General features: G+C 43.6%; 1 long non-coding RNA gene across 2 annotated transcripts; it reads right to left on the bottom strand.

Moving 5' to 3' along the window:
• Window positions 1-5,855: 5,855 nt before the first annotated feature.
• Window positions 5,856-9,316, bottom strand: LOC147961341 (uncharacterized). 2 transcript variants are annotated; one of them, XR_015612020.1, is made up of 3 exons: window positions 8,785-9,205; window positions 7,635-7,738; window positions 5,856-6,163 (listed from the first exon to the last, which is right to left on the bottom strand). It is a non-coding gene; the product is annotated as an uncharacterized LOC147961341 (long non-coding RNA). The 2 variants fall into 2 exon arrangements; XR_015612019.1 differs by lacking the exon at window positions 7,635-7,738 and having other exon boundaries at window positions 8,785-9,316.
• Window positions 9,317-17,141: the final 7,825 nt, after the last annotated feature.

Here is a 17,141-nt window from a genome sequence, read left to right as displayed (position 1 = left end):
GGATAAAGCGGTGGTGGGCTCTATGGGATGCGTGGTAGTCAGAGAAGACGGATGCACGAGCGAGTCGTCTTCTTCTGGATGAAACCAAGAAGTTTCCAGGCATTAAGCATACTTTGAACATTCGACTGTACATGTTTAACTAGTTCTTGGTTGAATGCTTTTAACTGATCCTACTGAATGCAGAGTTCTAGTGCCAAATATCTTAATATATTTGTATTCTCATTTTCATTTTAGAGTTTTGGTCAACACTGATAGGTAGGCATGCTTGGTTAGTGCAGAGTTCATAGTGAGTGCTCTGTCTGTGGTTGGTGTCGCTCAAATCCAAACTCTGACCATGTATTGGCACTAGAATGTTATGCCTGATAAGAACCCAAGAGGCATTAGGCATACTGTTTTGACATGACATAGTAACAATCCAGAGCGCAAAAAGTACACCTGCATGCGTGCATGATCTAAACAATGTTGCCCCTGCTCAGCCACTCTAGTTGTGTGACGCTCCCGATTCAATCGTACACTAATCATACATGCAAACATATACGATCAAGATCAGGGACTCACGGGAAGAAATCACAACACAACTCTACAAATAAAATAAGTCATACAAGCATCATATTACAAGCCAGGGGCCTCGAGGGCTCGAATACAAGAATTTGATCATAGACGAGTCAGCGGAAGCAACAATATCTGAGTACAGACATAAGTTAAACAAGTTTGCCTTAAGAAGGCTAGCACAAACTGGGATACAGATCGAAAGAGGTGCATGCCTCCTGCCTGGGATCCTCCTAAACTACTCCTGGTCGTCGTCAGCGGGCTGCATGTAGTAGTAGACACCTCAAGTGTAGTAGGAGTCGTCGTCGACGGTGGCGTCTGGCTCCTGGGCTCCATCGTCTGGTCGCAGCAATCGGGTATAGAAAGGGGAAAAAGGGAGAGCAAAGCAACCGTGAGTACTCATCCAAAGTACTCGCAAGCAAGGAGCTACACTACATATGTAAGCGGTGGGATGGGTTGGCCTAGTAGGCTAGGGGGCATGCGGGGTGGGCCGACTAGGCTGGCCGATCGCTTGGCCAGGTGGGCCGAACGGCCCAGGGGATGGGGTCTTCGTCTCTTTTATTTTTTTGTTTATTTTCTCTCTTCTTTTACTTATTCTTTTCTGTTTTATTTTAGTTTACACATTATTTTTAGTTTATTAAAATATGACATTAGCTCCTAAAAAATGTTTCAAAATAACCCACTGCCATAAAAGTTTTACCCCGAAATAAAAATGGTTTAGTATTTTTCAAAGTTTAATAGACATTTATTTAATTGCTTTAACTACTGTTTTAATCATTTTGGAACACTTAAACCTTTTATAAAAACTTGGTTTCTTCACCAACAAAACTTATGATTTATTTGCCACAGTTCGCACATTTTAGTTTGACATTTGAAAACTTTTATTTTTGACTCTATTTTAAATTTGAATTTGAACTGTTTTCAAATCAAGGAGAGTCTAACAACAGCAAACATGGTGACGTGGCATCATTAGTGGGAGATTACTGTAGCTTAACTACCGGGGCGTTACAAATCTCCTCCACTACAAGAAATCTCGTCCCGAGATTTAAGAGGTGGAGTAAGGAGGAAAGTTTTGGTTACGAAATTCTAACGGATCTTCTCGGTCTTGGTTGCTCTTCTCAAAGAGGTCGATCCATAACATTGATGTCTTCATTCCTATGCCGGAATGCATCGTGATGAAGCTGTCATCCTTGCTTCAGGATCTTCACCGTACTTACGAAAGGATAAAGGGTGGTTATTCCGGAAGAACGGACCTCTGCAAGGTTGACTACCTGGTAGCTAACATCGGGGGAAGTGGCGGAAAGTATCTCTCGAACTAAAAATTAATAAAAAAAATCGAGAGCAAAGTAAGGAGGTACCATGAGAAGCTTAAGCGGGTAGGCAATCGTTCGATGCCTGAACAAGGTGTGAAAGGGGTCCAGAGCAACGAGAATAAGTATTGCGTCTGATACCAAAGTAGATTACTAGGGAGATGACCCATGAATTACATACGAAATCAAGCGCGAGGAATAACTTTGGCAACATGGCGGTACAGAAGAGTCAGGCTTCGATCCTGTGGAACTGTGGGTTATGGGCCCACCATGTGGGTTAAAGGTAGAAAGGGCGCTGGCACCTTGCACGATCATGTAAGCAAGGCAGGTTAGAGGATAGCCCGTCAGTTATGTCGGCGACAACGTCGGTACCAAGGGCGAGGGACAAAGAGAACCATTTCCTGCTCGTTGAACGAGGCGGGCCAATAGGCAAAGTTCTCGTCCATCGGTGATTACCGGAATGTCATCAACAATAGTAACAGGGTCTTGCTGACAGAATTGTACACCGAGGTGTTTACATAAGCAGGAGTATATTTCTGCGTGGATCATATAGATCACAAGAAAGGTTAAACCAAACAATGGAAAGGAAAATGTGATTATCAGATTAAACAGAACAATGGAAAGGAAAAAGGTGTTTAAACACATATTTCAGGGGTATATCCTTCCCAAGAACAAGCAGCGCATGATATACGTGACAAGATATAATGTAGGAAACCCTTTAGGTAAGGGGAGAGAAATTTCATGACATTACCCATACAACGGTGTTTGGATAATTGATAATGAAAATTTAGCATTTTGCTTCAGATGTTCTTATTAAAAGTCGGAGTACCATAGACATGCTTCGAGATAGCATTGACATGGTCTTCAAGCAATGTCAGACTTTGGATACACAAACGATCCATCAGGAACAACTCATAGAATAAGTATTACAATTTCCTCATGGAAGAATGGATAACCTTGCTAAAAAGGAAACTATAATAGTAGGTCCTCCGGCCAGGTGTGCTGGGCATGACATCACCTTACCGGTTCATGAAAGAACATTGTTACTACCCTTGGAAATATATTCTAACCATCATATCTGACCGAGATTCAGATTTGGTCGGTGTTAGGATACCTCAGACTCAGGGTGCCTGAGAAGAATAGGTGTAACACACATTGACGAGATGACATTGTAAGATTCTTGGAAATGAACTATGGAAGCGAGTTTAGAAACAGGAGTTCATCATTAAACCAAGGAGAGGATGAGGAGGTGGCTGATGGCTCAACGACCATTCCTCCAGATTTCCAAAAAGATGGGTTTCCACAATCATGTGAACAAGGAGATGACATTTGTCAGATCAAATGGTATAATGGTGTATGCTCGAGGAAACCATACACAATTAAACATTGATTGAAAGGAGCACCCGAAATATGGGGTTAGGTAGCATGATCAATGTTAGAATGGTGATTCAATAACCAATAGTCTAAGAATGAACTATCGACCATTAACTTCAAAGAAATAGGGTTGCTAGAAGTTTTGAATTCCCACGTCATAGTTGAATTGTCGGATTTCCAGTTAGAAACAACATGAGGACCAAGAAAGAATGATGATGGTGAGAAGTATCACTATAACAAGAATTGTTATGAGGTGGAGTAATCCTCACAACATTCTTGTCATAAAAGATGGTAATACTCCAAGCTAAAGAAGAACAAATGTTGGATAGCAAGGAACTCAAGGTATAACCCAGAACACGAACAAGTTTGTGTTCGAGGGAAGGCAATAAAGTGGTCGATGACAACACAAATAATCGAGGACAAGCATGGAATTTCTTATCATGAATTCAATTGATATCTCGGAAGAAGTTAAAATGTTGACGATGATCATGACACACTTGTCGAGAGGTTTCTTGAAGATGTAATCGATCGACAATGACATCAAGTCAAAGGAATGGTGAAGCGAAAAGTTATTGGAACCAAGGGTACGACACAAACTCGAAATCAAGCTTGTTGTTCAAGGAGAAATGGTATGACGAGGAAGATCGACGTAAGTTTAGCTCCTCATCGAAAGTTGTGCTCTGGGAATAAGGACCAGGTAGCACAGTTAACATTTAGCACAATAATGAATATAGCCGATCAGGCTAGGAATGACGTGACGGAGTATTAAACTCCTCAACAACAAAGTACTAGAAGGTACTGAATTGTAGTGCAAATTTGATTCACTAATCGGCATTCTCGATTGACGACAACCCAGAACCCGTGGAGTGATTATGACGGGGAAAGGTACTACTTCATCAAAAATTCATAAGATGAAGTGCAATGGGTTGATATCCTCGAGATACCAGGGGGTAATACTCGAAGGTAGAACAAAATAGAGGTTGGGCAGGCGTACTAATCTGTAGCAGACAAGTACTTTAACCTGTCCGAGAAATAGAATCAAAGGAGAACAATCATGGTCAGATCCATGGTTCCAAAGGGTCAATTCACAGATACCAGATGATACTTATCAAGGAAATAGTTATTATTACAAGAAGCTTCCATGATAGGATCTACATCGTGTCCATGGGCATGAACACAAAGTTCAAGGTCGACTCCCACTTCTCTAATGCATAACCTTTCATTCACTTCTCGCCTTCAACAAAGTTGTGTTGAAGTTTTATCTGACATAACAACAGTAGAGTATGACTCGTGAAAACTTTCGGGTTCACACGGTTTTAGAGAAGGTATAGGTTCAACCCATCGGGGCATCTTAGAAACATATACCACAAGCTTCAAGAGTAAATATCACCAACTCGAGAGCAGAGCAAGGTTGAGAAAGCAGAGGATACAATTTACCAAAGGCATTATGTACCCGAGGGAAGGCTCACAAGGTTATTGAATATGAAGGACGTTGTCAGATAAAATCCAACAAAGGGTCTGGTGGTCCATAAGGGATCTGATGTGAGCATCGGTACTCAACCAAAAGAAGAAAGAATGCAAGGAGATAAGATTATAGAAACAACTGACTAATTCAAAGCTCAAATGCAAAGGAATTATGAATTCCAAGACAAGGGATCAGAAACAATGCTCTGATTAGGGATGGATAAGTTGAATAGCCTTAGGGGTACATTCAATGGCAATTTGATTGGTCGACATCCAGCTCATGTTTAAAATGACGTCTGAGCTGAAAGGATGAATTCTAGGATCTAATTGAGGATTGCGAGCATTCGCAATATATTGAATCAAGGGACTTAGAATGATAGTGACAAATAATGTCAACGGAGATTACCAGAAATACGGAATTAACCATAAGGCTGGAAGGCAAGAAATTCGGGATCAATAGGTTGTTGAGGATTTTTAGAAGATCAAATAGTTTTTCAAAGAACTTTGTGAAACACACGAACAACTAGAAATGAACAACTCCTCGGTAAATGTGAGGAATTATTCGTAGGGGTATTCATGCGGCAAAGATCTGCAAGGCAATAGCTCAAAGGATTCTCGGAATAATGGAGAGCAGTTCGAGGCATCTTGTATTAACAAGATCAATGGGGTTGAACGTAAGACTGGCAAGTGTATGCAGTTATCCCTAAGGATATAACGGTGGCAGGGAATGCAAAAGCGATGACACAAAGTCTTGAGAGAACACTACAGAGTATCTTCGGAATCTTCTGGTGCATCAGGCGATCATCTATTGTAAGGGGCTCTCCGGGAGGAAGTGATCACGAGATCCTAATGTTAGAGTTAGTAAAACCATTTAAACCCGAATAGAAGAGAGTTCAGAGTCCCAGAGTATAGATCGAGGAGTAAAAGATCCTAGTACCACCCAATGGCGACGTGGGCCCGTAAGACTCACAACCATATTAGTAAAAGTTTTGTAGTGACTAGACACGACTTCGGCCAAGGAGTTTGGAAGGGGGATTCCTATAGGCAGTCGGCTCTAATACCAACTTGTGACGCCCCCGATTCAATCGTACACTAATCATACACGCAACGTGTACGATCAAGATCAGGGACTCACGGGAAGATATCACAACACAACTCTACAAATAAAATAAAGTCATACAAGCATCATATTACAAGCCAGGGGCCTCGAGGGCTCGAATACAAGAGCTCGATCATAGACGAGTCAGCGGAAGCAACAATATCTGAGTACAGACATAAGTTAAACAAGTTTTCCTTAAGAAGGCTAGCACAAATTGGGATACAGATCGAAAGAGGCACATACCTCCTGCCTGGGATCCTCCTAAACTACTCCTGGTCGTCGTCAGCGGGCTGCACATAGTAGTAGGCACCTCTAGTGTAGTAGGAGTCGTCATCGACGGTGGCGTCTGGCTCCTGGGCTCCATCGCCTAGTCGCAGCAATCGGGTATAGAAAGGGGAAAAAGGAAGAGCAAAGCAACCGTGAGTACTCATCCAAAGTACTCGCAAGCAAGGAGCTACACTACATATGTATGCATTGGTATCAAATGGAAAATGGGTATCATATGTGGACTGAACTACAGAATGCTGGAATAAGAGGGGATAGCTAGTCCAATCGAAGACTACGGTTCTGATAACCTCCATCTTGCAGCAGAAGAAGAGGGTAGATGGTAAGTTCACGAAGTAACATCGCATAGCGTAATCCTAACCGATGATCCTCCCCTCGTCGCCCTATGAGAGAGCGATCACCGGTTGTATCTGGCACTTGGAAGGGTGTGTTTTATTAAGTATCCAGTTCTAGTTGTCATAATGTCAAGGTACAACTCCAAGTCGTCCTGTTACCAAAGATCACGACTATTCGAATAGATTAACTTCCCTGTAGGGGTGCACCACATTTCCCAACATGCTTGATCCCCTTTGTCCGGACACACTTTCCTGGGTCATGCCCGGCCTCGGAGGATCAACACGTCGCAGCCCTACCTAGGCACAACAGAGAGGTCAGCACGCCGGTCTAAATCCTATGGCGCAGGGGTCTAGCCCATCGCCCATTGCACACCTGCACGTTGTGTACGCGGCCGGTGAGCAGACCTATCCTCCCTTATACAAGAGCAGGCGTTCTAGTCCAACCCGGCGCATGCCGCTCAGTCGCTGACGTCATGAAGGCTTCGCCTGATACCATGACGTCGAGTGCCCATAACTGTTCCCGCGTAGTTGGTTAGTGCGTATAGGCCAGTGGCCAGACTCAGATCAAATACCCAGATCTCGTTAAGCGTGTTAATTGAGTTAACGGCGGAAACCGACCAGACGTCACGAAGGCTTCGGCTGATACCACGACATCGAGTGCCCATAACTGTTCCCGCGTAGTTGGTTAGTGCGTATAGGCCAGTGGCCAAACTCAGATCAAATACCCAGATCTCGTTAAGCGTGTTAATTGAGTTAACCGCGGAAACTGACCAGGGTCAGGCCCACCTCTCTCCTAGGTGGTCTCAACCTGCCCTGTTGCTCCGCCACAAAGTAACAGTCGGGGGCCGTCAGGAACCCAGGCCCACCACTACCTGGATGGAACCACCTGCCCCTTCAGCCCCCACATCGGAATCACTTGCGGGTACTCTACGAGCCGACCCGACTTTAGTCACCACATGTATCACATATTATGTATATAAGTATATACCCATGATCACCTCCCAAGTGTCACAGCCCGATAGTATAGCATGGCAGACGGACAAGAATATAGGTCCACTGATGGTAAACTAGCATCCTATACTAAGCATTTAGGATTGCAGGTAAGGTATCAATAACTGTAGCAACAATGACAGGCTATGCAACAGATTAGGATTAACAGGAAGCAGTAACATGCTACACTACTCTAATACAAGTAGTAGAGAGGAGAATATGCGATACCTGGTGATCAAGGGGGGGGGGGGGCTTGCCCGGTTGCTCTGGCAAGAAGGAGGGGTCGTCAACACCGTAGTCGTACTAGGTAGCAGCGGCGTCGGTCTCGGTGTCTAGCGAGAGAAGAGGGGGAAGAAACAATAAATATTAAGCAAACAGATGCATAGCGATGCATGACATGACAAGTAGCGGTGCTAGGGGTGCGGAAAACATTCGGGAAAATATCCCTGATGTTTCGTGTTTTCGGACAGATGAACCGGAGGGGGAAAGTTGCGTGTTCGCTATGCTAGGGATGCATGGCGGACGAACGGGCTGCGTATCTGGATTCGTCTCGTCGTTCTGAGTAACTTTCATGTACAAAGTTTTTTCATCCTAGTTACGGATTATTTTATATTAATTTTCAAAGTTTTAATTTATTTTCTGAATTTCTAGATTTAATACTAATTCAAAATATTATAAGGACTAAATGCTAAGTGCACTCGAAAGTGTACCCAACAGTGTGTGCTAGAGGCTAATAGTGGCCCCAAGTCAACAGTTGACTCATCAGTCAACATTTGACTGGTCAAACGTGAACAGTGCGATGGGGCCATCTGTCATTGGCTAGGTGATACACAGTCAGCACTTTGACTGGTCGAACTGGCCAAGGTGGGGCCACATGTCATAGTCTAGGGTTAGTTCAAGAGTTTAGTTTAACTAGGGGTTCCACTGTCATATTCTATTAGGCTAGCTAAACCAATTAATTAGGTTAATTAACCAAATAATTAATTAACTATTTATCCTATTTTATTTATTTCTTTTGGTTATTCATTTCGTTCTTTTTTTAAGGGGGGGGGGGGGGGGGGTTGGTCCCAGTGGCAGTGGCACAAGCAGCCATGGCTTGGCAACGCGCGACCGCTCACAGAGGAGCGCCGACGACGAGCGCAGAGCGCGACGGGGGAGCAGGGCATGGCCCCGGACAGGAGCAACGCTGACGAGGCGCAGGCACGCCGGAGCAGACTGGGGTAGGGCAGATGCAGAACTGGGCGAGGCCAGCCGCGAGCAACGACGGGTGATAAGTAGCAGAGGGAGGCGAGGCCATGCTTGGGCGAGAGGGTGCACGGATCGGCGCGGGGCATCGGTGACTGCGGCAAGGAGAAAAGGAGACGAGGGAGGCGCTCACAGCCGTTGGCGGGGAGCGGGGGCGGCGAGGCGTGGCGGCGACCCGTGAGGAGGAGGTCGGGGAGGTTCCGGCGACGGCGGCGGGTGACGAGGGGGGCTCCGGCGAGGGGGAAGAAGGCGAGGGAGGCCGGACCCACGAAGGGCCCTCCGGGATCCGTCCATCTCCGGCGAGGGGGCGACTTGGCGCGGCACAACTAGGCGGTGGCCATGGGAGGAGCTCCTGCGAGGCGATGGCACGAGGACGGCAGGAGGTGGCGGATTCCCGGGCACGGGCGCGGCGGCGGTGGTGGGGCTCCGGCGCAGCAGGAGATGGGGTTGGGGTGCAGGGCCTGTCTACGCCCTGGCGCTGGGGGGTGTCGGGTGTGTGCGGCGCTGGGAGGGAGATGAGAGAGAGATGGGGATCGGGACAGGGGGGAGTTAGGGTTAGCGGTGGGATGGGTTGGCCTAGTAGGCCAGGGGGCATGCGGGGTGGGCCGACTGGGCTGGCCGGTCGCTTGGCCAGGTGGGCCGAATGGCCCAGGGGGATGGGGTCTTCGTCTCTTTTATTTTTTTGTTTATTTTCTCTCTTCTTTTACTTATTCTTTTCTGTTTTATTATAGTTTACACATTATTTTTAGTTTATTAAAATATGATATTAGCTCCTAAAACAATGTTTCAAAATAACCCACTACCATAAAAGTTTTACCTTGAAATAAAAATGGTTTTGTATTTTTCAAAGTTTAATAGACATTTATTTAATTGCTTTAACTACTGTTTTAATCATTTTGGAGCACTTAAACCTTTTATAAAAACTTGGTTTCTTCACCAACAAAACTTATGATTTATTTGCCACAGTTCGCACATTTTAGTTTGACATTTGAAAACTTTTATTTTTGACTTTATTTTAAATTTGAATTTGAACTGTTTTCGAATCAACGAGAGTCTAACAACAGTAAACGTGGTGATGTGGCATCATTAGTGGGAGATTACTGTAGCTTAACTACCGGGGCGTTACAAGTTGCTATGGTAGTTTTTGGTGGGTTCAATCTGTACTTTTAGGCGGGTTCAATCTTTTGTAATGAACTCCGAACCAGATTAACTGTATGAATTAGCAGCAAACTCTCGAATTTTGGCGTTTCTATTTTTCTGGTCAAAACAAGAGCTTAGACTCTGGACTTATCCAGCACTAACAGTAGCAGGTGATGTACATGGTGCGATGTGATGCAAGGGCGAGGGTGCTGATCCAGTGCAACTTCAAGGTGAACTCCAGGGCGGCACTGGAGGAGATCTCCCTAGAGGCAGAGTGCACCATGCACCAGCACGACGTGGGTTTTGGGTAACGGGCGTGGGTTTCATTCACGGCTGGCCGACGGGGAGGTTTGTTCAAGGCCGGCCGGTGGGAGCACTGTCCAGATCGAATCAATGATGCGAGGGAGTCGACAAGGAACAGACAGTCGACCTGGGTGGGAAGGATAGGGTGAATGGGGCAGAGGTGCAAGCGAGCAGCGAGCTGGGCCGGCGGACGCAGCGAAGGCGGAGGGCGAGCGCGGTAGGTTGGCGTTGGGCATAGCCAGCAGCGTAAGCGACAACCGCCCCACCAACTCCGCGGCTACCGGGGAGTACACTAGAAGCCGTGCGAAGTCGAAGAAGTTGGGTAACGCCGCGAGCATGGCCATCACATTGACTCCGGCTGCCGAGGCAGGCAGCAGCGCAGGGGTGAGCAGGGAGACATGACCTCAGGGGTTGGGATTATGTTGTCCTGCGAGTTGATTGGTGAAAACCATAGGTGGGTACATGCAAAAGTGCCGCAACGACCGACCTGTCCACCTGGCTGCCAAGTGTCTTGTTGTGATAGGCCGAGGACCAAATCGTCACATCCAGTGCAAGTGGGAATATGGTGGGGCGCAGTTTTGCAAGTTAGATACTAAATCATCACATTCTCTACAACTTGAGGAACCTGAGGTGCTTTTAACTCAACTTTATATGTAGACTAAAAAGAAATGGAGGGAGTACGTACTGCCGGATACCAACAAGTTAAGCAAGGTATGCACCTGCAATCATCTGCGCGCATTTTTGCTTGAAAGTTTGGACAAAAGTTTGGAGCAATTGTACAGTACATGTCCAAGATCATTCAGCTGCTACTACCCAGAGCTAGTTGGGTAGTGATGTCTACTACACAACCTTCTTCTTGTAGACGTTGTTGGGCCTCCAAGTGCAGAGGTTTGTAGGACAGTAGCAAATTTCCCTCAAGTGGATGACCTAAGGTTTATCAATCCGTGGGAGGCGTAGGATGAAGATGGTCTCTCTCAAGCAACCCTGCAACCAAATCACAAAGAGTCTCTTGTGTCCCCAACACACCCAATACAATGGTAAATTGTATAGGTGCACTAGTTCGGCGAAGAGATGGTGATACAAGTGCAATATGGATGGTAGATATAGGTTTTTGTAAACTGAAAATATAAAACAGCAAGGTAGCAAGCGGTAAAAGTGAGCGTAAACGGTATTGCAATGAGTTGAAACAAGGCCTAGGGTTCATACTTTCACTAGTGCAAGTTCTCTCAACAATAATAACATAATTGGATCACATAACTATCCCTCAACATGCAACAAAGAGTCACTCCAAAGTTACTAATAGCGGAGAACAAACGAAGAGATTATGGTAGGGTACGAAACCACCTCAAAGTTATTCTTTCCAATCAATCTGTTGGGCTATTCCTATAAGTGTCACAAACAGCCCTAGAGTTCGTACTAGAATAACACCTTAAGACACAAATCAACCAAAACCCTGATGTCACCTAGATACTCCAATGTCACCTCAAGTATCCGTGGGTATGATTATACGATATGCATCACACAATCTCAGATTCATCTATTCAATCCAACACATAGAACCTCAAAGAGTGCCCCAAAGTTTCTACCGGAGAATCACGATGAAAACGTGTGCCAACCCCTATGCATAGGTTCCCAAGGTCACGGAACCCGCAAGTTGATCACCAAAACATACATCAAGTGAATCAATAGAATAACCCATTGTCACCACGGTTATCCCACGCAAGACATACATCAAGTGTTCTCAAATCTTTAAAGACTCAATCCGATAAAATAGCTTCAAAGGGAAAACTCAATCCATTACAAGAGAGTAGAGGGGGAGAAGAAACATAAGATCCAACTATAATAGCAAAGCTCGCGATACATCAAGATCGTGTCAAATCAAGAACACGAGAGAGAGAGATCAAACACATAGCTAGTACATACCCTCAGCCCCGAGGGTGAACTACTCCCTCCTCGTCATGGAGAGCGCCCGGATGATGAAGATGGCCACCGGTGAGGGATCCCCCCTCCGGTAGGGTGCTGGAACAGGGTCCCGATTGGTTTTTGGTGGCTACAGAGGCTTGCAGCGGTGGAACTCCCGATCTATTCTCTGTTCTGGAAGTTTTAGGGTACGTAGGTATATATGGGTGCAGGAAGTACGTCGGTGGAGCTTCGGGGGCCCCACGAGGCAAGGGGGCGCGCCCTAGGGGGTTGGGCGCGCCCCTACAGTCGTGAGCACCTCCCTCATGTCCTGACGTAGGGTCCAAGTCTATCCGGTAGGTTTCCTTCCAAAAATAACTTCTTCAGTTGATTTCATTCCGTTTCGACTCCGTTTGATATTCCTTTTCTTCGGAACACTGAAATAGGCATAAAACAGCAAATCTGGGCTGGGCCTCCGGTTAATAGGTTAGTCCCAAAAATAATATAAAAGTGGATAATAAAGCCCAATATTGCCCAAAACAGTAGATAATATAGCATGGAGTAATCAAAAATTATAGATACGTTGGATACGTATCAAGCATCCCCAAGCTTAATTCCTGCTCGTCCTCGAGTAGGTAAATGATAAAAAAGATAATTTTTGATGCGGAGTGCTACTTGGCATAATTTCAATGTAATATTCTTACTTGTGGTATGAATATTCAGATCCGAAAGATTCAAGACAAAAGTTCATATTGACATAAAAATAATAATACTTCAAGCATACTAACAAAGTAATTATGTCTTCTCAAAATAACATGGCCAAAGAAAGTTATCCCTACAAAATCATATAGTCTGGCTATGCTCTATCTTCACCACGCAAAGTATTTAAATCATGCACAACCCCGATGACAAGCCAATCAATTGTTTCATACTTTTGACATTTTCAAAACTTTTTCAATCTTCACACAATACATGAGCGTGAGCCATGGATATAGCACTGTAGGTGGAATAGAATGGTGGTTGTGGAGAAGACAAAAAGAGGGGAAGATAGTCTCACATCAACTAGGGGTATCAATGGGCTATGGAGATGCCCATCAACATATATCAATGTGAGTGAGTAGGGATTGCCATGCAACGGATGCACTAGAGCTATAAGTATATGAAAGCTCAACAAAAGAAACTAAGTGGGTGTGCATCCAACTCGCTTGCTCACGAAGACCTAGGGCATTTTGAGGAAGCCCATCATTGGAATATACAAGCCAACTTCTATAATGTAAAATTCCCACTAGTATATGAAAGTGACAAAATGAGAGACGCTCTATCATAAAGATCATGGTGCTACTTTGAAGCACAAGTGTGGTAAAAGGATAGTAGCATTGCCCCTTCTCTCTTTTTCTCTGTTATATATATATATTTGTTTGGGCCTTTTTCTCTTTTTTTATGGCCTCTTTTTTTATTTTTTGTCCGGAGTCTCATCCCGACTTATGGGGGAATCATAGTCTCCATCATCCTTTCCTCACTTGGGATAATGCTCTAAAAATGATGATTATCACACTTTTATTTTTCTTACAACTCAACAATTACAACTCGAAACTTAGAACAAAATATGACTCTATATGAATGCCTCCGGCGGTGTACCGGGATGTGCAATGAATCAAGAGTGACATGTATGAAAGAATTATGAACGGTGGCTTTGCCACAAATACAATGTCAACTACATGATCATGCTAGCAATATGACAATGATGGAGCGTGTCATAGTAAACGGAACGGTGGAAAGTTGCATGGCAATATATCTCGGAATGGCTATGGAAATGCCATGATAGGGAGGTATGGTGGCTGTTTTGAGGAAGGTATATGGTGGGTGTATGATACCGGCGAAAAGGTGTGCGGTATTAGAGAGGCTAGCAATGGTGGAAGGAAGAAAAGTGCGTATAATCCATGCACTCAACATTAGTCATAAAGAACTCATATACTTATTGCAAAAATCTACAAGTTATCAAAGCAAAGTATTACGCGCATGCTCCTAGGGGGATAGATTGGTAGGAAAAGACCATCGCTCGTCCCCGACCGCCACTCATAAGGAAGAGAATCAATAAATAAATCATGCTCCGACTTCATCACATAACGGTTCACCATACGTGCATGCTACGGGAATCACAAGCTTTAACACAAGTATTTCTCAAATTCACAACTACTCAACTAGCATGACTCTAATATCACCATCTTCATATCTCAAAACAATTATCAAGCATCAAACTTCTCATAGTATTCAACACACTCATAAGAAAGTTTTTACTATTCTTGAATACCTAGCATAATAAGATTAAGCACATTACCATGCTATTTAAGACTCTCAAAATAATATAAGTGAAGCATGAGAGATCAATAGTTTCTATAAAAAAATCCACCACCGTTCTCTAAAAGATATAAGTGAAGCACTAGAGCAAACAACAAACTACTCCGAAAGATATAAGTGAAGATCAATGAGTAGTCGGATAATTATGCAACTATGTGGAGACTCTCCCATTTAAGATCAGATCTTGATACTTTTATTCGAACAGCAATCAAAACAAAAGAAAATAAAATGACGCTCCAAGCAAAACACATATCATGTGGTGAATAAAAATATAGCTCCAAGTAAAGTTACCGATGAACGAAGACGAAAGAGGGGATGCCTTCCGGGGCATCCCCAAGCTTAGACGCTTGGTTATCCTTGAATATTACCTTATGGTGCCTTGGGCATCCCCAAGCTTAGGCTCTTGCCACTCCTTATTCCATAGTCCATCGAATCTTTACCCAAAACTTGAAAACTTCACAACACAAAACTTAACAGAAAACTCGTGAGCTCCGTTAGCGAAAGAAAACAAAACACCACTTCAAGGTACTGTAAGGAACTCATTATTTATTTATATTGGTGTTAAACCTAATGTATTCCAACTTCTCTATGGTTTATAAACTATTTTACTAGCCATAGATTCATCAAAATAAGCAAACAACACACGAAAAACAGAATATGTCAAAAACAGAACAGTCTGTAGTAATCTCTAACTAACGCAAACTTATGTAACTCAAAAAATTCTAAAATAAATTGGTGGAACTTAGGAATTTGTCTAGTAATCATCTGCAAAAAGAATCAACTAAAAAGCACTCTCCAGTAAAAAGTTGAAGCAAATCTCGTGAGCGCTAAAGTTTCTGTTTTTTACATCATGATCATAAAGACTTCACCCAAGTCTTCCCAAAGGTTCTACTTGGCACAAACACTAATTAAAACACAAAACCACATCTAAACATAATATATATGGATTATTTATTCCTAAACAGAACCAAAAAGCAAGAAACTAAAATAAAATTGGGTTGCCTCCCAACAAGCGCTATCGTTTAACGCCCCTACACTAGTAGAAAACAGAGCTTTGGTCCAGGCCGGGTCAGCCCATTAGTCCCGGTTCAGTCCAGAACCGGGACCAATGGGGGCATTGGTCCCGGTTCGTGAGCCCAGGGGGCCGGCCGGGCCACGTGGGCCATTGGTCCCGATTCATCTGGACCTTTTGGTCCCGGTTGGTGGGATGAACCGGGACCAATGGGCCTCGCTCCTGGCCCACAACCATTGGTCCCGGTTCGTGCCTCAAACCGGGACTAAAGATTAGACCTTTAGTCCCGATTTGAGGAACGAACCACGACTAATGGGGTTGAGACCTTTAGTCCCGGTTCGTGCCACGAACCGGTACTAAAGGTCCCATTTTCAAACTCTACCCCCGGTGGATCGCCTTTTCAGTTTAAAAAAAATAAAAGAAAATGATGGAAATGTCAAAAAAATAAAAGAAAATAAGTTTCCCATGTGATATGTGGTCTAGTTGTTGGGAAAATTTGCAAATGTGAATTTTGACTTTATTTGCAAAATCTCTCTGAAATTTGTAAAAATGGGCATAAGTTTTGCATACTAACTCGGATGAAAAAGTTTTTTATATGAAAAATCATCTACTCGAAAAGTTACAGTCCAGAACCGGGACTAAAGGCCCTTATGAACCGGGACTGAAGGCCCTTTTTCTACTAGTGCTAGCTAGGCATGATGATTTCAATGATGCTCACATAAAAGATAAGAATTGAAACATAAAGAGAGCATCATGAAGAATGTGACTAGCACATTTAAGTCTAACCCACTTCCTATGCATAGGGATTTTGTGAGCAAACATCTTATGGGAACAATAATCAACTTGCATAGGAAGGTAAAACAAGAAAAACTTCAAGATTTTGTGCACATAGAGAGGAAACTTGATATTATTGCAATTCCTACAAGCTTATGTTCCTCCCTCATAATAATTTTCAGTAGCATCATGAATGAATTCAACAATATAACCAGCACCTAAATCATTTTTTTCATGATCTACTTGCATAGAAATTTTACTACTCTCCACATAAGCAAAATTCTTCTCATCAATAGTAGTGGGAGCAAACTCAACGAAATAACTATCATGTGATTGAACATTAAGATCAAGATAACAAGTTTCATGGTTATCATTATTGTTTATAGCATAGGTGTCATCACAATAATCATCATAGATAGGAGGCATGCTTTCATGATAGTAAATTTGCTCATCAAAGCTTGGGGGACAAAAAATATCATCTTCATCAAACATAGCTTCCCCAAGCTTGTGGCTTTGCATATAATTAGCATCATGGATATTCAAGGAATTCATACTAACAACATTGCAATCATGCTCATCATTCAAAGATTTAGTGCCAAACATTTTAATGCATTCTTCTTCTAAAACTTTGACACAATTTTCTTTTCCATCATACTCACGAAAGATATTAAAAAGATGAAGCATATGAGACAAACTCAATTCCATTTTTTTGTAGTTTTCTTTTATAAACTAAACTAGTGCTAAAACAAGAAACAAAAAGATTCGATTGCAAGATCTAAAGGTATACCTTCAAGCACTCACCTCCCCGGCAACGGCGCTAGAAAAGAGCTTGATGTCTACTGCACAACCTTCTTCTTGTAGACGTTGTTGGGCCTCCAAGTGCAGAGGTTTGTAGGACAGTAGCAAATTTCCCTCAAGTGGATAACCTAAGGTTTATCAATCCGTGGGAGGCGTAGGATGAAGATGGTCTCTTTCAAGCAACCCTGCAACCAAATAACAAAGAG

Source organism: Triticum urartu, chromosome 7A (assembly GCF_056163025.1).
Source record: "Triticum urartu cultivar PI428250 chromosome 7A, HENAU_Tu73, whole genome shotgun sequence".
NCBI lineage: Eukaryota > Viridiplantae > Streptophyta > Magnoliopsida > Poales > Poaceae > Triticum > Triticum urartu.
Note: the sequence above shows the minus strand (reverse complement) of the source record. Positions and strands in the feature narration are given on the sequence as shown.